Source organism: Excalfactoria chinensis, chromosome 5, assembly GCF_039878825.1.
Source record: "Excalfactoria chinensis isolate bCotChi1 chromosome 5, bCotChi1.hap2, whole genome shotgun sequence".
Classification (NCBI taxonomy): Eukaryota; Metazoa; Chordata; class Aves; order Galliformes; family Phasianidae; genus Excalfactoria; species Excalfactoria chinensis.
In genome coordinates, this window is record NC_092829.1 from 1007619 (window position 1) to 1029474 (window position 21856).

Consider the following 21856-nt stretch of genomic DNA (forward strand, 5'->3'; position numbering starts at 1 on the left):
GCTTCCATCATCATACAGCAATTGGAAGTAAGAAGATATCTGCTGCGGGGCATTAGCAAAAGGCCCCTGACTCAGGGGAAGACGACTTCAAGGAGTTATTAGGGAGAGAGGAATAAAAAGTGGAGCACTTGGAAGCCAACGGGATAACTGTGCTTTGAGCGTAGTTTCTGTTTGTTTGGATTTGATGTTCAAAAACATCGGCTCAAAATTCATGTCGTTAGTGCACAGAAGTATTTTGCAGTGAGAGCTAAGAGACTAATAATCATATTTAATGTCATTTGTCATGGGACTGCATATAGCCTCTCAACCTGCTCTACCTAAAATGAAGTGTCTTTTGCTAGGCAGAGCCAGCTGTTCCCTGGACGCTGGACAAAGCTGCTTTCTGCTTTGTAGATTTTTGCTCTATTGCATTTGCAGGTGCCTCATATTTAGTCACAGACTGCAAATAATGAGAACTTATCTGAATAAAATTTTCCTGACTCTTCTGCCTGAATGCTCTCACTGTCTGCTCCCAGCCAAACTGCCTTTCCAGTTCTTTCCCCGACGTCTCTGCACAGTTCATTGCTCTGATTCCACCACTGGGGCATGGCAGTGCTGTCCAGTGCCTTTCTCCTGACTGTACGCTTCTGTGCAGGCCAGTGGCATCCAGATGGTGACACAGGGAGTCCTGATGTGTGGGGAGGGGAGGTCACCATGCTTTCCCTCTTGGGTTTTGAGATGTCCCCAGGAAAAGCACAGTTATTAAGTCTGGATTTGACAGCATGTGGCTATGGAGATTCTCTTTCCTATTCATTTAGAAGGCGGGTTTGAATACGAGAGAACAACTGCTGCAGTGGTTGTGCAGTGGTTGTACAGTGGTTGTACAGTGGTACAAGTGCAGGCATTTGGCTGAAGAGCTCCATGCTACACTGCTACGCTGCCACTCAGCAGTACTTCCCAAGATATGTAGTGCTGGGACCTGCAGCAGGACAACCAAGGCAACCATTCAAAGCTGCCCTGTGGTTCCACACATGGATGCCCAAGTCTGTCTGTATGGACCCCTCTCCAGCAGGCTGTGTGTGCAGAGGGGCACAGCCCCCACGGGATGCAGGTGGCCAGGGCTCTGTGTGTGCCATCCATCGACACTGTGCTTAGGCTTATGGATGCTCAACCTTCCATTTCCCCGCCTCTGTATTTAGGAAACAGCAAAGGTAGCTCCTTTGAAACGAACCTGTTACCTTTGTGCTTTTGAAGTTTGGAACGGTGGTCATTTTAAAGACCACTTAAAGCAGAGTTTACTGGAGTTGTATAAATCTTCGCTTTAAATTCACTGTAAATACATTACAGAATCTGCCAAATGTGCATTAAAATATTTTGCTTCAGATATGCCTATGTCCAACCTTTTGGTTTCTAAGAGCTTTAATCAGTAATCTTCAAGTAGGAAGTTATTCATCTTTATTGCCAGGCAGTTCTCAGTGGTGGTCGTGGCAACAATCTTTTCATTGCTTCTGTGTTTAGTTGTTCTTTGACATGATAGAAGTCAGCTGCAGTTCAATGAGCTCACTATTTGTGCGACTTAATTGCTTGCTTCCTTTAATATGTACTCAATTTTTCCTTTTATGAGCAGGGTTGTTGGAAAAATTAAGCTTAAGGATATAGCTATCCACTGTTAATTAACCTCCTTCCCAAACACATTAGTAAAATAGGTCAAATGACTGTTGAGTGTTAAGTGTACCATTACTAAGGTATTTCTCAGCTGGAAAGTGAACCGTGTATTGGATAAGACAGGAGTTTCCAAAGGAGCTTCAAGGTCTTAGGTGTCCGTATCGCCCCGAAATTCAATTAGATCTGCGTGCCTAATTCCCTTAAGCTGGATTTTCCAAAAGCTCTTAGGAGTGTGTGCTAAGGAGGTTTGATTTGGTGCACGTTTAGGGCATACTTGTTTAAAAATAGACAGAACCTGCTTTCTTTGTTGCTGTTCGTTTAATTAAGCTTAGCAGAATCTTTGGTTGCAATGGGACGTGTGATCCATGCACGTATGCATGCGTGTGTGTGTGTGTGCATTTAAAGCAGCAGGCAGAAAGAGGGAATCAGTTTTCTCATAGGTATCTCTGCTTTGCATTAATAAAGATCCTGCGTCTGTTTGTTCCTTCGAGAATGACTAACATGATTATTCATACTGCTAATTCCTAGAATAGCTCTGATATGTGAGCATGTATAAATAGTTCTGATGAGTATAAAATATGCTCGGTGAGGGAACTGATCTATCAAAACAGCTCTATGCAGTGATAGCGTGATTTCCCTCCATGTCAGGGGTATATTTGGATGGAAAAATCGCTGCCGTTGCAGTGGTGAGAGCTCAGCTGGAATTTCACCAGTTTATCCCCCAAATCGTATGTTCCTTTAAAAATCATATTTAGAAACGTGAGTTCGGTTGGAAAGTTATTCGTTAGAAAGAAAAAACAAGCAGAGTTTTTCACAAAGGGATGGATAAGGCTCTAAAGAATGGAAGCTGGAAGAATTCCCACTGGGAGATAAAGGCTGTGTGTTGTTATGATTACATCTCCCAGTCGCAGTTCCCAGGCTAAGTCAGGAGACTTCTAGAAGCCAGTGGGGTTTCCCATATGTGTAAGCTCATCCAAATATTATGGTGTGTTACCGTAGTGGCCAACCAAGACTGGAGTTTGGTGTGCCAGGCATGATCCACACGTGCAGGAGGCAACCAATGCCTCAGAGAGAGGATGGAGAGGAATGACCTATTGTGGTCTGTTTCATAGAGAAGGCACTGGAGCATGGGGGTAAAATGGCCATGGCAATGCAGTGGACTGGATACCTCCTTGCCGTAGCACCCGGAGCAATGTTACACCTTCAGGTGTGAATGGCAGACATGTTTTGTGTGCATCACCTTCACAGTGTAGCCCCACAGACAGAGGATTGCTTCTTTTCAATCAGATTTCTCCCGGCAGGGTTTCCTTGTGGGCTGCCCCAAAAAGGGCCTAGAACTGCTGCAATGCCATAGCCAAACCCTCCAGACTCAGGGTGAATCACAGCATCATTGCCCCACCAAGGTTGGAAAAGACCTCTGAGGTCATCCAGTCCAACCATCCACCTACCGCCATTATTTCCCCAGCAAACCATGTCCCTCAGTGCAATGTCTAAATGGTTCTCAAACACTTCCAGGTTGGTTGGGGTTAGGGTGCAGCTAACCCTAACCCATCTCTTTGGGCAGCCCATTCCAGCACCTTACCACTCTTTTGGAGTAGAAATTGTTCCTAACATCCAACCTGGATCTCCCTTGGAGCAACCTGAGGCCGTTCCCTCTTGTCCTATTGCTAAAATATCCTTTCTGGATTGTTTCCCCCTGCTCTTCTAATGTAGCTTTGTTAAGGGCTCTGTAGATGCAAGGGAATGAAATAGAAGTGTATTGGTGGACGTTGGGCTCTTGGTTTGAAATGGCTTCCTGGTTGGCCAAAACCAGGGGCAGTGGAAAACTTCTGGCTGCCAGGCCTCAAGCTGGAGCTGCACAGTACACTGCCTCTTTCTTTTATAGATCAGAATTCTGTGAGAAGGACATGAGGTGGGTGTAAATGACATTTCTGCTCAAACTCAAGGCCCCTTTAGCCACTGGGAGCGGTATAATGGGGCCTATAATAAAAGAGAATTAAGTCCTTATTTAGAGAGATGCATTGAAATTGCTGACATGCTGCCAACGTGATGCAAGCTTCAGGAAATCACATTTGTTCCATGTGGCCAAAACCCACAGAGAAGCTCCATGAAGCACTTAATTTTTTAGTATGGCTGTAAATAATGCGGTGGAGAATTAATACAGAAGTCCAATGAACAACTTCAAGGCACACTGCTGACGGTGTTTCTTCCTTTGCAGCCGTTGGTGCTGAGCTTCAGGACACGGATCTGTGGTTGTCCTCGTGAGGATTGCACCTGCTGATTTGCAGAGGGGGTGAAGCAGCTGAGAAGCTTCTGGGGGACAGCCTGGGGCACTGCAAACATCTGCAGAGGCACCTCTGTTATCAGGTACGGTGCACTGATATCAGATCACGGTCCACATGCTGCAACTTGCAGCGGCACAGCGGCCTATTTGTAGATCTTGGGACAGCAGGCCAAGAAAAAGTGCAGCAGTTACTCCTCTGCTTATAGATTTTCCTGGGGAGGAAAACAATGTGAGGATTCCTGAGCTGGAGAAAAGCACTTGGTTGTGTCCGTGTCGTGGTGCTTGTGTTGGGCACGGCACAAGGACCCGAGTGCTCTGAGCTCTTCACTCTGGTGAACTGAAATGATGGGGGTGCCTCGAGGAACACCTGCAAGAGAGGTTTTGCCTGTGGCCACGAGAGCTGGTAACTGCAGTGGGGATGGGCAGGTTGACAAGCCCTCCTCAGGTTGGATGTGAGGAAAGATTTAGTCTCTGAAAGGATGGTGCTGCAGTGGCACAACTGCCCAGCAGTGCTGGGCTCACCATCCCTGGAGGTGCTCCAGAGCCGTGGGGATGTGGCACTGAGGGACGTGGGCAGTGGGCACGGTGGGGTGGGCTGGGGTTGGGGCTGGGGATCTTGAAGGTCTTCTCCAAGCTGAATGATTGGATGGTTCTGCAGCACAGCGGCTGGGATTTGTGTGGCAGACCAGAAGGTGGCACTGCGGATACTGCGTTGCTCGGTCCCAGCGCTCCCGGACGGAGAGGAACGCGGGGAAGTGCTGCAGCAAAAGGACGCTGGGTAAACCAGGCTACGTGGATGGATTGAGAGCTTAAAGCAAGAAGCATGAATGGGCAAAGCAGGAGTTTGGATGTGAGTAGTGCGAGGATGCAGGGAACGTCCTGATGTTTAATCTTCCACTTGAAAGACCGTCACTGTATTAGATGCGGAATCAAACTGTGCAAAATGTTGTAACGTGCAATTTTATTGCAAAGTGCCAAAGCGAAAGAGCTTGGCAGGAGGTTCACAGGGCAAGCGTTGAAGAGGGGTTCTTGGCTTTGGCATTATGGAAGACTTGGGCATTTGGAGCTGGAGATGGGCAAGTCTTTGCTGCTCAGCCCTCCTTGCGGCTCACTTGGCCGTGCTGGGCTGGGTCAGCCGCTCCTGCCTCTTGCATTTCCTTCTGTCAGCAAATAATACTCAGCTTTTGTCAGTGAGTGGCCAGTAGCAAGGGACAAAGTGATAGACTGCTAAAACAGCAGGCTGACGTCAGAAGGAAGGAGCAGGTGAGCAATTTGCTGTCTGCGTTCTATTAATACTGATCCTAGCTCTGCGTTGTGTGCCTGGCTTCTTTACCCTGAGACTCCATGTATATTTTGAAGAGGATTTTGTGCTCAGCTCAGAGGCGACCCTCCTAAAGACAGTTGGATTGGAAATGACTCCGTAGGGCAGTGGGTGATTCATCATCCCAGTGACTTCTCCCTCCCCCGGAGTTCCTCTGAAGTTTCCTGTCAGAGCTCACGTGCCCTGAGGAAAAGTGCTTTTTCTTTCTTCATACCTTCACTCTTCAGTAGCTACTTGCCCCGCTGTCCTGGGGTCTTGGAGGAAGCGGAGCTGTGCTTGCTTTTGGCTCTGCTTAGCTCCGCTCTGCCTTGTGCCTGCATGGGGATGCTTGGGGCTTGCAGCCCGATAGGGGCAGCTGGATAAAGTAGAGCAGGTTTTCATTCTGCCACCCTGCCATGGGTGGCAGCTGCCAGCTCAAGCACAGTAATAAGGTGTCGGGGGAGACCTTATCGCTCTCTCCAGCTCTTTGATAGGAGGTGGTAGCAAGGTGAGGGTCGATCTCTGCTTCCATGTAACAGTGATAGGATGAAAGATGATGGCCTCGTGTTGTACCAGGTGAGGTTCAGGTCGGATATGGGGAAACATTTATTTTCTCTAAGAGTGGTGCTGCAGTGGCACAGTGGGCATGGTGGGTTGGGCTTGGGGGTCTCGGAAGGCTTTTCCAACCTGGGTGATTCTGTGATACTGTGGGGAGAACAGAACATGCAGTCTAGAAGCAGAAGATACATGAAAGCTGGGCAATCAAGGGCACAAATGTTGTGACCTGGTGACATCAGCACTCCATTGTGGAAGGGTGCTGTGATGCAAAGGGGAAATAATCCAGGCTCTTTTCTCTGTCTGAAGAATAGGTGGCTTCAGCGTGACCGGGCAGAAGTGGTGTCACACCGGATTGTCAGGGAAGGATATCTGAGTTGTGGGGGGTGAGGATTGCACTTGCAGCTTACAGCAAACCGGTTCCTACAGAAAGGCAGATGTGAGTCAGCCGCCCCGCAAAGCCAGGCCCCATCTCTCCCCTCTCAGTCCCGGTGAGGTCCGAGGCAGGGAAGGCCCGAAGGCCCCGCGTTTCCTGTCTCCTGGCTTCTGGCAGGTTCTGTCTGCAGACGCTGCCTGCAGTACCCCGTCATTACATTTGCGCAATTTTTAATATAGTAACACACTGCCGGGCTTGTGGTAGAGAGCCAAGTGATGTCTTTGGGCCGTGAGGACTATAAATAGCCTAAGGGATCATTTTATTTGGTTATGGAAGGAAGAAGCGCCTTCTTCAGAAGTTACTGTACAAACACAGCTTTGGAGCAAATAAAGAAGGATTCTTGTTTTCTGTACATTAGAGGGATACCCACGGATTCAGCAAAAACGCCCCAAAGACAAAAATGCTTTGAACTGTGTTCCTCTCCAGAGGGTCTTCGCATTCTGTCAAGCTGTCCAAATTATAGCGTTGTTTTCATCTTACTTGTGGCAATTATTGTACTTTTGTTAAAAATACCGTTCTGTGTCAATTCTAAGCTCTCAGTAGCAAGGACTGTCTTAAAATAAAGGCACGTACAGTGCCAGGCTCAGTAGGTATCGTCTGTGCCAGAGGCCTCGGGGCACAAACCTACAGCAAATGACTGCTTGGTGTCACAAGGTACAACTTTTCAGGCCTGGATGTTGGCACTACAAGTCTTGAAACCCATGGTTCCTCCTTTCCCTCCGTGCTGCACCCCGTGGCTCACTGCTGGGAGCGGTATCATCCTGTGCTCTGCTCAAAAGCAATCTCTCATGCTGTTTTTCCGGCACATATCCCCCCCTCTGCATGGCACCCTGCTTCACAGATCCAGGATCAATAGGAGGTTCAGGAAGGAACGTTTATTGTGTAGCTTTAGCTCTGCTTTGGAGGGCAGTTCCTGTGAGCAGGTATGTGGGCTGAGCGACACGTCTGCCAGGAGCACTGAGTGGAGCCTTTCCTGACATAAAGGAGATGCTTGGAGGGATCACAGAAAGGTTACTGGGTACCTGCAGGGGTTATAAACCAGAGAGAGCTTTCAGTTTGCCACAGACCAAGACACCTGGTAATAAGAGCCAGATATAATGGGGCCTTTCCCACTCCTGTTTTGTGGATACAGAAGACAAGCAAATTGTACTCTGAACCTAATAACAAAGCAGGTGAAGAGTGGGTACTGCAGGCTGCCCAGAGAGGCTGTGGGTGCCCCGTCCATCCCTGCAGGTGTTCAAGGCCAGGTTGGATGGGGCCCTGGGCAGCCTGGGCTGGTATTCAGTGTGGAGGTTGGTGGCCCTGCCTGTGGTGGGGGTTGGAGCTTCATGATCCCTGAGGTCCCTTCCAACCTGGGCCATTCTGTGATTCTGCGTCTTTCTCATTTCCTTTTGCAGAACGCTTTCTCCTGCACATGATCCAACTCTTTGCAGGGCCGGAGCTTTCATTCATAGCGTGTGTGCAAACTGCTGCGTTTCCGGAGGGAAGGCGTTGGTCACACCATGGCATCACCACAAAGAGCCAGCAGTTGCATGATTGACCTCAATTACTGCTGCTGCCAGCTCATTCCTAATATTGCTCTAGATGGACAGCAGTGCACTGAATCTGATGCCGTTTATGTCTTGATGTGGCACATTGACAGCAGTATGTCCGTGGTGAGGAACAACAACAGATGAAGCAGTGGGTGCTCTGTCATGATGGGGCAGCTCCTGGAAAAAGCTCCCATTGTTTCCATGGCCGTATGGAGGGAGGCCTGCACAAGGCCCTCTTGATTAGACAAACTGGCAGCAGAACAGCAAGTTCTTGTTAACCATACATGCCAAAAGGCCCTAACACAAACAATCCCCATTATAAATTAGGCCTTTTACAAACAATATTTCAAGAAACTACTTGTCCGTTTTCCATGCCATTATGCATTTTTAGGATGATTACATGTTTCTGCTGGATAATGGCCTTTTGCCAAGGGCAAAATGGAGTTTCAATAGGACTCATTATGAAGTGAAAAGTTTTTCTATTCCTACCCCCTGGAAGGAAAAAGCCACTCGCAGATAAAGCTTGTGATATAATTACGTTGCTTTAGATAACCAGTGACATTACTTCCCAAACGATAAGTACTTGTTTTTATCCTTTCTTAACCTCACAGGCCCCTTGTACCCTTTTAAAAGGAGGTGGTGGCAGCTGTGAAGACCACTTGGGGTCTGAGCAGAGCACAGTGCTGCCCTGCTGATAAAAGTCCTGCTATCAGGATCACTGTTAGGAGAGAAAGTGCTGTCTGCAAGGGCAGACTCTGCCAGGCGACTTTTCAGCACACCGCTAAATAATTAGGTTCCACACAAACCGTTCCCTCCTCCCTGTTTGCTATAAAGAGCTACAGCCTGACCCTCTCTTGAATTAAGATGTGCTGTTCCCATTGGTGAAGGAATGTGAAATGCAAGGCTTTCGAACCTGGGATGTCGGGGTTTGATCCTACATGGGGCTGAAGAGCACAGTGGGGTTCAAACCCCGGGCTCCTGTTCTGTGCACAGTTCAGCAGTGCTTGCTGTCACAGAGGAGCTGCACAGCAGCTTTGGGATGGGGTTCCTGGCAGAGGCAGGGTGTTCCTTGGGAACTGGAAGAAAAGGGGAAGGTTGAAGTTAAAGCCCTGAGCTGAGCTCAGCTCCCAGTCCTCTCTCAGACTCCTCGGATCTGATGGGTTGCTCACCGCTCTCCGTTTCCTATTTGAAAAATATGGCTGGAAATGATCCCTTCCTTTTGGCTAACTCCGAGGATTACAGGAGCTTAAAATAAAACACTCTGTCTCTATACGGAGTAACCAGATCAACAGGCTTTCCCCGTCTTCGTTAGGCTGTTTAGATGGTACTGTACTAAAAATCTACTTCTCTGATATATGGCTCACGTGACCAGCGCTGTTTATAAAGATGCCCGTCACTCTCCATTACATGCTTCCCCCATTGTTATTGCAGGAATTCCATCAGAAGGGCAAAAAATAACTGGCTGACTGTGAGAACAAAGGCCCTGATTCATGACAATTCATTTGGAGATGGCAAAAGCAATTTATTATACCCGTGTAGCAGTTACGGTCAAGTTACTGATTGCAGGATTTTATTGCTATTATTTAGAAGATGAGCCATTTACACTTTTATGGTCTGAGGCCTGAAGATACTTTAGGAACGCTAATTAGAGCTTTTTGCACTGCACCAAGGGAGGAAGATTTTATTGTGCAGGATTAGCTCACGCTTGCTAGAAGGAGGGTAGGGGGTTAAGTTGCTTGCCTGGGTAACAATGAAAAGTCTGCTGTAACAGCTAAGGAATTTGGGGACTCCCTGTTGGCCCTGTGGCCTGGTTCACCCCCCTTGGGCTTGTTGAAGGAGCCCCAATGATCATCACAGCTCTAGGCTCCCGTGGAAGAGCAGAGGAAATGGAGAGCTGAGAGGGGTGGCTGGGGAAAGCAGCTCCTGCCATCGCTGAGGGTGGGCATGGGAGACTGGGTGAGACACGGCAGGGTGAGAAAGGAAGGAGCAGCCCTGGGATTCAGGCACTGAGATGCAATTCCTGATGCTGCCGCAGAGGTTCTGTGTGAGGTGAGAGGTGTTCGCCCACCTCTCAGCTGGAAGCCCTAAAGGCAATGTTTGCTAATGGGGGTTCATCTGAGCTCTATCTGGGTGTGCTTCAAACTGGGTCCATGAAAAATGCTGTGAAAGTCAAAGTGCTTTGACAAATCCTGCCATGGAACGCTGTTGGCCTGCGGTGATGCTGTCCTCTCCGTTTCCTTCTCAAGATGTGAACAAGTCTACCTGCCCACAGCACAGGGGAGACAGGGACACAAAAAGCTCGTATAGAATTTGGGAGCTGGGTCAGAGAAAAGGAAGAAGATGATAGTCTGAGTGTTTGGTGAGGTGAGCGTTTGATAGACACACAGAGAACACAACCTGAGCACTTCTTACGCTCTGTGTATTTCAGGAGGAAAGGGAATGGGTAGTTAGGGACTGTTCATACAAGCAGGCAAGGGAAGTGGATGTTGCCTGTGGGAAGTTAGCTTCTGCTGCTTTTTAAGACAGAGATGTGTTTTGCCTAATATATAAATAAGTGTATGTTGAAAGCATTCGCTTATGTGCATTTAGGGAAATAGAGAGAAAAACATAAACAAGTATGAAGAAGCATGCAGATGTCTGGGATTACAAAGGATGGCTCTCTTGTCCTAGGGGTAAAGGCAGCACAAGTTCTGGAGCACTAAGCTGGCCATCCCTCTGGGCTGCTGTAAACAGGGACAGATGCACGCAGGTGTTGCTACCTCCTGTTGGCAGATTGAAGCACTGAGTGCCAGCAGTGGCACGCAAGGTTGGCAGATCACGTTTGCACAAAGCCCCTATGAAAGCAAACACATGTTAATGTGTTAAACACATTAGTCATCGGGCCTTTAATTACCTCTTTTCACCTAGGACTCAGATGACCTCTAATAAACAATATCTGTGTTCAGAAGAATGGGCACGAATTGAAACGAGCACTGAGAAAGTCTGATGGCAGGTGACTTCTTCCCTGAGGTCACGCAGGAAGGCTGCAGCAGAAACCTGCTGTGCCACAAACCCAAAGCCATTCCTTCCTGCTAGGAACGCGCTCCAGCCCAAGCGATTGTGCTTCGTGTACAAGGCTGCATTCACAAGGACTAGTGAAAAGGAGGAAATCCTTTTGGAGTCCTGGGGACTCCACTGCCTGCCCTGGAGATGGTGGGAGGACTCATTGTCTTCAGTGAACCTGGTGTGTGGCCAGGGTGAGGCTGTCCTGCAGAGCCTGTGGGGAAACAGCAGGCCAGGAGAAGGGAGGCTGGGAAATGTACTGAGATAACGGCAAAGAAGGAAAGAGAAGTTCCACTGCTGGGGTGGAAATCGGCTCTCCCCGTTCTAACAGCTGTCCCGCGGTCATTGCAGCCACACTCTGACTCAAGCTGTTGACTGCGGGTCTGTCCTGCTCCACCAAACAGTGAACCACATAGAAACTCTGACCCAGAACTTGTGTGGGGAGACCGCTGTGGTACGGAAAGAAAGATGAGGGCCCAAAAGAACACTCTGTGTATGGATCATATAATCATAGAATATCCCATGTCGGAAGGGACCCATATGGATCATCGAGTCCAACTCCTGGGATATTACACTGAAGCTGACTGTGGTGGTCTTTCCCAGTCCATCTCTTGAGCTGGATGGTAGAAGGCAAAAAGGACATTAGTAGAAAAATAAGTTTCACTGGAGAGGGCAAGAAAAACTCAATAGGAAACAGATGGCTGCAAGGTGTTTGAATTCTCTGCCCATTTTTGGTGGCAAAATTACCTAAAGGATGTTGACAAACCAGGAAAAGCTTAGGAAACCAAATAAATAAGACGGCCTGATCACCAGCAAGATCCCCTCAGACCCTGCGTGCCTCAGAACGGGCATTCCAGTGAAAATCACCACATTTCCAAACTGCTGGTTTTAGTGTTAATCTTCTGGAGCTGTTTTTAAGCAAGGTCTGCAGCAGCTTATGTAGCCAGCTGAGCAGATGATGTGGATAAAAGAAATGAGCCACAGATCAAAAAAGTCGACATGGCCGGGCTTTTCATTTTACCTCTTAGTCTTTCCCCCAGATGTGGTTGTGGGAAGGTATCAGCCAAGAAATTGCAGGTGGCACGGTTATCTTGCTATTTACTGCGCGATGCTGCCGCTACCAGCTATTCAATAATAGGAAATGACTAATGATGTGGTGGAAATTATGAACCAGGATTAATAAAACTTGAAAAGGAACAGTCTGGTCCATTTGATCCTCTGAAGAGGAAGTCTGTCTGTGTACAAGTCTTTTCCCTGAGGTGATGTTCTTATTAGTCTGATCTGAGTAGGGAGCAGAAGGAATGGAGCTTGGAAGTGGCTTAAAAAGAAGACGGTAAAAGAGGACACGAAGTATTGTTGAAAAACATCCCTGGGTGAGACAGGCTCCTTTCTAATGCTGCCTTGCAGGAGGGTGCTGGTAAGACGGAGGAAGGCAGGCCAAGTCTGTATGTCACTTGCAAGTGAAAAGGAATTTCTTGGAGAGTTGCATTTGACTTGGGTCAGTTTCTGCTGCTCCTTCTCCTGCCAAATCCTCCTTGAGCTGTTTTGCTTGGTGAAGGACCGGAGTGCTTGGCTGCTTGCAGCGCTGCTCAGCCTTGTGAACAGGAGGTGCCAGCTTCTGAGTGACACGGGCAGTGCCTGGGTGGATCGTGGCAGGCAGACTGCTTCCACAGAGCTGGAAAACAGAAAAGTGTGCTGAAGGGTCAGGCCCAAGAAAGGGCCTTTACCCGAACCCTATCCCCAGCATCTAAAGTCTGCATGTCTGTGGCTGACAGGGCAACATGGGGCTGTAGGACAGCAGGGCTGTGCAGGTTGTACCACTGCTGACATAACGGCCTTCTCTTAACTCCTTCCATGTCCCTGACAGGAAGCTTGAGGTTTCTTTCTGTTGTCCCTGTGAACTGGGACAACATTATGTTTGCTAAGTTCTTTCGTGTAACACATTCCCGTGGCTGTGTTGGTGATGCTCTGCTGATCTCCTGCACTTTACCTGAGGCAGGTCAGGGTTGTAGCACTTGGTCTTTTCCCAGATGACCGCGGTTGGTTCAGTAGGGTATTGAGTAATGATGTCCACTGGCCTGTAATATCTGATAAGGTGAAGGAAACGTCCTTTGGGTCCTCCTGAAACAGCTCTGTGTGTTTGCTGAGGTTGCAGAGATCTGAGTTCCCTGCCATCCTGTCTAGTCCCATTTTTCTAACAAAAATGGTGTCAGAATTTGGCAATCTCAAATCCTCCTTTTCTTTTTTCCTTCTTTTCCTTCTTTTATTTGCTTTGCTGCTGTTGGAACCTGTCTGGGGAGGGAAATGTCATCAAATTGCCTTTAGCCTGGTATGTGAAGTTGTGGGCAAAGCCTGCAGCTCTCACTTAGACCTGCTGAGCTCAGGGTTGTGCTGGATTGAACTGGAGAGAAGGGCTCCCTTCTCCTCAGCACAAGGCAAGAGAGGAATTAGGATGGAGGACGTGACTGCTTGCCTCATGGGGAACTCCTGGTTTTGTATGGGGTTGAAGCATGGCCCTCTGCCCAGACCCAGTGCAGATGTTCTGGTATGGGGCTCGATTCCTGCTCTCCTTTTTCCTAAGGTTTGTGTGGTGTATGAAATGAGCTTCGGGCTTACATCTGTCATTAGAGCAGTTCATTGCTTTCTGACATTTTCCGTGGCAAGTTCATCTGGTTCATTAAATTAACGTGAATCAGCTGGATTCACTCTGATCTCATTTATAGCAGCTGAAGTTCTGACTTCAGTTTCATGTGGGTCACCTATGAGAATGGCTGTTGCCTGGTACTTCTGAAGGAATTAACATCTGATTGAGGTCCACGTATGCAGAGAGGAGAAGGCACCCATCAGATCTTGGTGTTGCATCTCAGGCAAGTGGATGAGCCATTGCTAATGGCAATGTGTGAGCTGGGGCCTGGGGGAGCGTAATTCCCTGGGTGCTTTTTGAGAGGCCTCCCCTGCCATCTCTTCTGCTGTCTCCGAGTTCTTTCCCCTATGCCAACATTATTTTTCTCCCTCCTCCCCTGATTTCCTCTGACTTTTTCAAATAATTTCTAATTCAAAGTGAAACTCAGCCATGCAACTTTATAAATATAAATTGTACGAGGCTGACCCTCTCCTTACCTCTGAGCTGGTATTTTTAAAAGCCCTATTGTTTCCCACTGCTTTAGAAGGTTAAAAGTCCAATCTCATTACAAATGCAGTGCATATGTTGTTGTTTAGCATTCTATTGGTGCATTACTTAAAACTACACAGCCAGTCGTATCTCCTGTGGCCCACGTCTCACGTCATCGTGCGGGTGGATCACAGGCACTGGTCCTTCTAAAAGCATTAAATCCTGGTCCCTGCTTTCTAATACCTGAGGATCTTCCTTCTGTCTTTTTGGTATCATAAAGTATTTTCACTCTCCACCTGGGCAATACAGAGAAACATTCAGGGCTTGAAATCCCGCGATCAGCTTTGGTGATGCTGCTTTTGGGGAAGTAAGGACAGATGACGTTGTCTTGGTGGAATGTTCCTCTCTGCAAATGCTTCTGAAGTAATTTTTCTTACTGTTTCTCTCTTGATTTAAACCAACCCACAATCTGTTGCTGCTGTCTTATAAGCCGTGCGCCAAGGTGTTCTTTTCCTCATTGAACCTGGAGGATTTTTTTTATCTGCTAAGGTGAACAGAAACCCATCAAATAATTGGATCAAACTGAATTTTCAGCATCACACAATGTTTTTCTAATTCATAGAGTCACCAAGGTTGAAAGACCTCCAAGATCATCCAGTCTATCTGCCTACCCTCGATGTTTCACTACTAAACTGCATCCCTTAGTACAGCATCTGAATATTTAGTGAACACCTCAAGGGATGATGACTCAATCACCTCCCTGCTCAGCTCGTTCCAGTGCCTGACCGCTCTTTCAGAGAGGAAATTTTCCCAAATATTGTATTATTCTTAATGTTGAATTCTTAATTATGGGAAGTCTTAGCTTCTGTTCAGAATGGATCTGGTCCTGTCATGCCTAAGTGCCAGTTCTGTTTAGTCAAGCACATTTGAAATGCACTGGAAGAGGTTCAGGTTGGATATTGGGAAGCTTTTATACTCAGAGTGCTGGTCACTGGCACAGCTGCCCAGTGAAGAGGTGGGAGTCCCTGGGGGTGTTCAAGAACTGTGTTTGTGCTCAGTGGGCACAGTGGGGTGGGTTGGGGTTGGACTTGAGGACCTTGGAGATCTTTTCCAACCTGAATGATTCTGTAAGTCTATGAAATCTACTACAAATGGTCCCCCTAATGAAAATAAATGACCGGTCTTTGATTGTGTGGGACTAGTTGCTGCTTAGTGTAATCTGTGTAGAATGAATACATCGTCCTGACACCATCAGTATTGATACTTGGCTGCAGGAGGGCAAGCCCAAGTGTGTTTCTATGTTGGGTAGCTCTTATCTCAAAAAGCATTGATAAACATGAGGTATCTTTCGTTTGATAACAATAGTAATAGCATCTTTTCTTTGCTGCTTTGTCTGCAAAAGCTCAGTGGTAATTCTCTCTGTACGCTTTCCTTAGAATAGAAACATTTGCAGAGCAGCGTCCACACTTTGCAGAAACAGATGCTCAATCTATTTGTTTTTCTTCTTTTTGCTCTGAGCTGGATGGATGGAATGTTCTCTTGTGTTGTAAAAGGTTGTTTTTGTATCTCCTGGTCACGTTTCGGTATCAGCAAATATTTTAGATGTGAGTGAAGAGAGGTACCCCACTGACAGAAGAAGGCTGGCTGGACTTGTAGCATCACATCATAAATTCCCTCTTCTGCTATGAAAATGCAATAAAATCCACGGCACGGCACATTTACAGTGACAGTGCTGTTGCTGTGTTAAAGTAACTGTTTCATCTCTTTGTTTCAAAACACCGCCCTTACTGTACTACACACAATGAGTGCTTCCTCCACAAGGCAAGGCCTACAGGCTTCAGATCAGTGTGAATATGATCTCATAATGGCTCTCCATCAGCCTGTTGTACTGTTATCTCCCTGCTGCTAGTAAATTCTAGGAGTTAAATTTTATATGCAAATGTTTTATTTCAACCATCATTATATTCGGCTTATCATGAGCCTCTTAGTGTCCCCACCCAGTTACATCAGCCCTGAAAAAACTGAGTTCAAGATGGCTTTTATAGTCTTACTGCAGTGTTGTGTTTGCAAGCCTGACCACACACATGGAGCGAGCTCCCCTGCCTGCCACAGCCTGATCTTGTTGGGTGGTGCAGGTGGGCAGGGTCATGCCTGAATGAGGAGCTTTATGAACACAGATCAGCTGCGTAGGGCAGTGGTAGCATGGGACAGGGTGTCTTCTGTCTCTAGACTGATGGCTGAGCATCTGCAGGTGCCTCATCTGGCTGTATCAGTGCTTCCCTTCTCAGTTCCATTTTTGCTGTTGGAGTCTGTATTGCAATGGGAAGGCTGAAATGGCATCTTCTAATATTAATCCAGCTTTATGGCTTTTTACCTTTCCCACTGTTGGATTGTTGTAGAGGTGTCAGTTTGTCTAAGGGTGCTGCAGATTCAGCGAGGCATGTAATGTATGTCTGTTACAGCCCTCTGACCACTCACAGAATCACTGAGGTTGGGAAAGACCACTGAAGCCATCGTGTCCAGCCATCAACCCATCTCCACCATCATCCTGCAAGCTGTAGCTGCTCCTTCTGGAGGAGAGAGGAAAGAAGAGACGTACTCATGATCCCACCTGTGTTAAATTGAGCAAATATGTCCTCGACAATGGAGGACCTTTGCTAGGGATCTGTAGATAGATATCGCCATGCTAGATATGGGTAGGTTTTCTTCTGCTTGTTGTTTGTTTTTGTTTGTGTGTGTAATTAGAACAGTTTGACTTACAGTGGGATATTTAATGGGGAATTCTACATGCAATTAAGCAGTCATTATTATAGCACCAGTATGTAGGTGAGGATTTTAAGGCTTAAAATGGGAGCGGGAAGGTTGTGTTATGATGCTGTTGGTGTTTCCATACGTATGGAGTGTGAATATATTTTATTCAAGTCACAGTGGGTTAAAAAGATCTGTTGGATTTTTTTATAGCATGCTCATTGGGTATATACAAGCTAATCTCCTGTTTTGTCTCATAGGATGTTCAGATGCTTTCTTTAAGGAGCCTCTTCCACTAATTACTGGAGACCTACCCCCTGATTTTTATGACTGACTTTGCTTTCTTGCTTTGCACCTCTACTAATGCTTCAGTGTGATGGCAGTGATAAAATTGAGGTGTATGTCTTTACATTTCCCCAAAGATACAGGGGCACACTGACAAGGCTTGGAGTAATGGAAGGTCCTTGTCTTTCAGAACTGCATCAAATTAGCTGCGAAACCATGCATTTAATTATATACAAAACTTTTTTTTTTTTCATATCATCTTGTTTGTGCATGTGATAAATGTTTGCTTTTTGCATCAGAAGTTATACAAGCCAAAGGCGGTGATAACCAGGAGCTCTGGGCCAGGGCTCAGTATATGGAAATATTGCAATGATTCCTGCTTCTAAATCAGGGTGTAAGGATTCCATTGGGAAGCTGCAGCTACAGCACTGTCTGCAGGTTAGCAGAATCCTGGCTCTCCATGTGACTCCATCAGAGCAAGCCATAGAGGAACATCGATGAAAATCACAGAGTCAAAAATGGTTTCCACTGTTTCTCCTGGTCACCAGAAGAGGTTCAGCCATCTGGTGGTTTGGGATTAAAACCTGCATCAACTCACGTGGGCAATTCCAGTCAAGCCAGGAACTGTCTTTTCTATGGCCACAAGGAAACAGAAGCATTGTATGCAGAGTCACTTGGCATTTTTTCCCAAGTTGCAGAATTTCCTTTCTTCTGGAGAACTTCACGTTTGCAAAGCAGCACGTTTGCAGTGGATTCCCACATCAGAAGTGGTGACATCAGTGATTCCTCTTGCAACTTCCCATTGGTACCCCAGGGACAGGGCTGGTCTTCCTCTGGTCGCACACACTGAGCTCTGGGGACAGCAGGTGCTGTAATACACTGCAGTGCTGCTGCTCTTGCCAGGCATTAAAGGCAGCAAACACTGCAGGTGTTACCACAGTGCTCAGCCAATGCCAGCATGTGATTGCCCTTTGTGATAATTAACATCTTGTCGGCCAGTGGCAGCAGAAAGCACTGACTGCAAACTCTATTCCTGCGTGCTCAGTGCTGGTGGGGATATGGATTATCTGGGGCTCTTTTCCTAAGGGGGTGAGCTGTTGGGCAAGTGGGAGTAGCCTTTTGGACCAGTCAAGCTAAATATGATTTCTACTGCTTTTAAGCTTGCTGAGATGTCCCTCTCAGGATATACAAAGTGACACACTTTGCATGGTTCCTGGAAATTGAAGCTGTTTTCACAATGCCTTTAGGCTTGTTTAGGGTTTAGCAGACAACTTGTTGGAGCTGTTTGATTTAACACACAGTGATTTAACGAGCTGTTAACTGGTTAAGCAAAGATTCCCACTTAGCCTTTTGCTGGTCTTTTAGGTGTTGCTCCACCAGTTCACCTGTTAGATTTTGAGATGGCCATTAGAAGTAGTTAGCTCTCTGATCATTCAGTTGTGGCTTGGCTATAGACTAAGATGAGAATATGCTACTGACAAAGCCACACTTCAGAAAATAGCTTGTGTTCCACAGCAAGGTCTGGAACTCTCACAAATCTGTGACTGCTTTATGACTTTCCCAAGGAGACACCTCTCACCAGAGAGACGTTAAGGGTTTGTTGCAGAGATGGTTGGAGCTGATCCCACTGAGGTTGTCTGGGTGGAAACTATGTGTGTGAGTTTATGCATCCTCACACGCCCTGTGTTTCTCTTCCATGCAGCCAGGAAGCAGATTCATCCTCCCACCACGTATATTCATCAGGTGTTTTATGACCTCGGGTCCTTCTCAAGGAAACATCCAGCTTAGCTTGATGGAAGATTTACCCGAGTAATGGTGTCATTAATAGCACCCATGATAAAAGTGAAGCATCACCCATGGTGACTGTACAGGGCATTGCATGATAGCTGGGCTGTGTGTAAAGTCGACACAAAATTAACTACAGCTGCACAATAGGTGATTAAACTAGTTTTCTCATGCTGTGACCGAGTTAGCCCTCTTTAATACTCATTTAAGAATTCTTTCTCTTTTATAGGACTGTAATATGCATGAGCCCATTCCTTTCCACCCTTCCTGTTACTCTACAGCAACGTCCTGTTTAATACCCTACTTTTATTTCTTGTTACTTCATGCAGTCAAGCTCCTCTCTTCATCCTGTGTCCTGGGAAGCTTAGCCAGGCACAGGGGAATGTCTTGAGTGGAAAGTGGTAGAAAGGGAGAAGAATCACATTGAAGTTGTTATACTGGTCTCATAGCACGAGTAGGCTTCCCAGAGAATGATTGGCACAGAGCAGATTCCCCTCGTTCCATTCCTGTCTTCATACCTCAGAACCCACCTGTGTGGAGCCCACATGAGGTTTCTTCAGTCTCCCCAGGCTCTTCTGTGGGATAAGGGGGCATTCAGCTTCCATGAATCTGGTCTGTAATCTATGTAAAACCTGGGAAATCTGAGGCATGAGGCTTTCTTGCGTGCATGCTTGGGTCTGGTAACCATTTCAAGAACTCTTCCTGATGGAGGGGAGAAATAGCTACATTTGTTTCTGGTGAAAAGCTACGTAGTTCAGCCTGAGTCCACCTGGCTGAGTTGTCTGGCATCTGGGAGTCTAACGTTTCCTTAGATGTGAGCAACATCCCAAACCTTACATAAGCAGGGGCTGTAAACAAACGTTTACAGATAAATGAAAAGCGGTGTATCACCAATGCCAACGTGCATCATGAGTTTGTCACCCCAAGAACAAAACCAGAGCACTTTGGGCTCTCTTCCCATTGTCTGGCACGCAAGGTCCCAAGGAATGGCTGTGCTTCTCTGAGCTGACTGGCAAAACACAAGGCAGCGAATTTCACTGTGTGGTGGGATTGTTCCTGGTAGAGCTCAAAGCTTGTGCTTTGGCCGGTCTGCACGGGGAAAGGATTTGCTATTTGACTGAGATAATTCTGTGATACAGAACTTACCGTACCCCAATGCAATCATCCCAGTGGTTAACTGTTCACCCTGCTAAAAACGCGGCTATTGCATTTTAGCCTTTGGAATCAATCTTTTAGGGTTTTCCCCACAACTGTGAGGTTTTGAGGCCTGTTTTAATGAGACTGGAATTCTTACGTAATAGCGAGCTGCTGGGACACGGGGCTAGGAAGAAAGCATTGAGTAATACAAGGCCAGCAATAGGAAGGACATGGCTGGAAGGACTGCTGAATTACCTGCTCCTTCCAGGAGGTGAAGGCCATGGTGGAGTTGTGCTGTTTTTTTCCCAGCAGATGAATAAAGAGTTTTCTGGAAAACAAATGCATCCTGATCAAAGAGACTCCGCTCTGGTGAAACGAAACAGACTGAAAATATATTGATCTCTTTAAATATTGTTAAGCTCCTCTTGGTCCCTGCTGAGCAGACGCCTCCTATCCCATCCACCCCTAATCTGGGCAGCTCGCTGTGTCTACCAGACCTGTTTGCAGCGGGACAAAGCGCTGCCCTGGGAGGCTGCACGTCTCCGAGGGCTCTTGGAAGGGGAGCAGAATTCCACGTCTGCCTCGGTCCACCCACGCAAACAGGAAGGGGACCGTGCCAGATGATAAGTCCAACTTACCATCCAGGGTAACCAGATGCCAGAGAGGATTGTTTTCATTTCCACGGGATTTCTAATTAAGGGACATGCTTTAACTGTGTTTTCAATGGCTGAACATCCAAATGACAGTTTGATATGAGCAATTTGTCTGGCCGGTTAGATAAATTCATACCAAAGCTAAAGGATTTTCCGTTAGAAATGGGTGCACATCCTTTGCCGTGAATCGGATCAAACATTCCTGGAACTAAAGAATCCCCTTTATGTAACAACTTATTTTAACCTTCACTTGCAGTTTTAATGATCAAAGTGTCTCTTTCTCCTGGTTTGTCCCCAGTCCTGGGCTCTGCCAACTGCTGGGTGTTTGGGGGTTTTTCTTTTCTGAAGTCTCGTTTCAATTTGATGAATGAAGGGAAATGTGCGTTCCCTTTTCTGCCGTCCCACCCAGACCTAACGAGCACTAGCATTGTCTGACCGGCTCCTGGGGGAATTTGCTACCTGCACAGCTGCTGGCTGTGCTGCTGCGGCTGCATTTCTTTGGAAGCTTTATTTTTTTTAGAGATGTGATCCAGTCTTGCGAAGAGGTGAAGTGAGGGAGGGTGCTGGTGGTTTCTGCCTGAGGAAGTGGAGTGGAATGTGATTAGGCTATTAGCTGCCCTTTGTTTCTGCAATATTGGAGATCCATCCAGTCGTGCCAGTTGTTGCTTTGGTTAAGGACATGCTGCCTTTTATTGTACTCACAGAAATAGTTTGAAACCATGTTCATGATATGCATGGCTAGCAGTGGTGATGTGAGCAAACATTAAGTGGATTTGTTCCTGGATGAAACTGTCCTGGTAACGTTGAGGGGTTCAGCTAGAAAGACTTTGGTGTTTAGTTTGGGTTGTTGGGAACTGAGCTCTGAAGGTTACGTGATTGCATGTTCTCCCATCATCACATGGCACCATTTGAGACACGTCTGAGTGGAGAATACAGTTATTTTTGGTACTGTCCCAGAACCTTATCAGGTGAAATGCAATTAATGAATCAAGAGCTTAAAAATATCTGCCCAGAAGCAGCAGGTACCCTTCTGGTGACTGAGTATAAGAATTTCATTCAGAAGAATGACTCACTAAAAGCTTTTCTTACCTCATCTCTTCACAGATTATATTTCTCTTGTTTTCAGGGATGTTATAGTTTTGCTCTTTAAAATACACCTGCACCTTGGCAAATCAGAGGACAAAAAAAATCTCAGTTTGGATGAGTTCAGTGAAGATTTAGCTAAAATCCTTGTAGGGTTTGCCTGTCTCAGGTCTTCAGTAGTCCATGTAGTGCTGGAGAGAGGCTGAGAGCAGCAGGAGAGGTGGCCAGAAAACACAGAAAAGGAATCTGTGATTTAAATT

General features: G+C 46.8%; 2 long non-coding RNA genes across 2 annotated transcripts in view; both read left to right on the forward strand.

Annotated features, from left to right (window-relative positions):
* LOC140252427 (uncharacterized) overlaps positions 1–4716 on the forward strand; it is a 38043-nt gene extending 33327 nt beyond the window's left edge. The window contains exons 3-4 of the long non-coding RNA XR_011903652.1: positions 3863–4011; positions 4587–4716. This is a non-coding gene — a long non-coding RNA (uncharacterized lncRNA). The remainder of the gene's footprint in view (positions 1–3862; positions 4012–4586) is intronic.
* Positions 4717–13547: 8831 nt separating this feature from the next.
* LOC140253136 (uncharacterized) lies at positions 13548–20199 on the forward strand. The gene is made up of 3 exons (XR_011903785.1): positions 13548–13660; positions 16368–16601; positions 16914–20199. It is a non-coding gene; the product is annotated as an uncharacterized lncRNA (long non-coding RNA).
* Positions 20200–21856: the final 1657 nt, after the last annotated feature.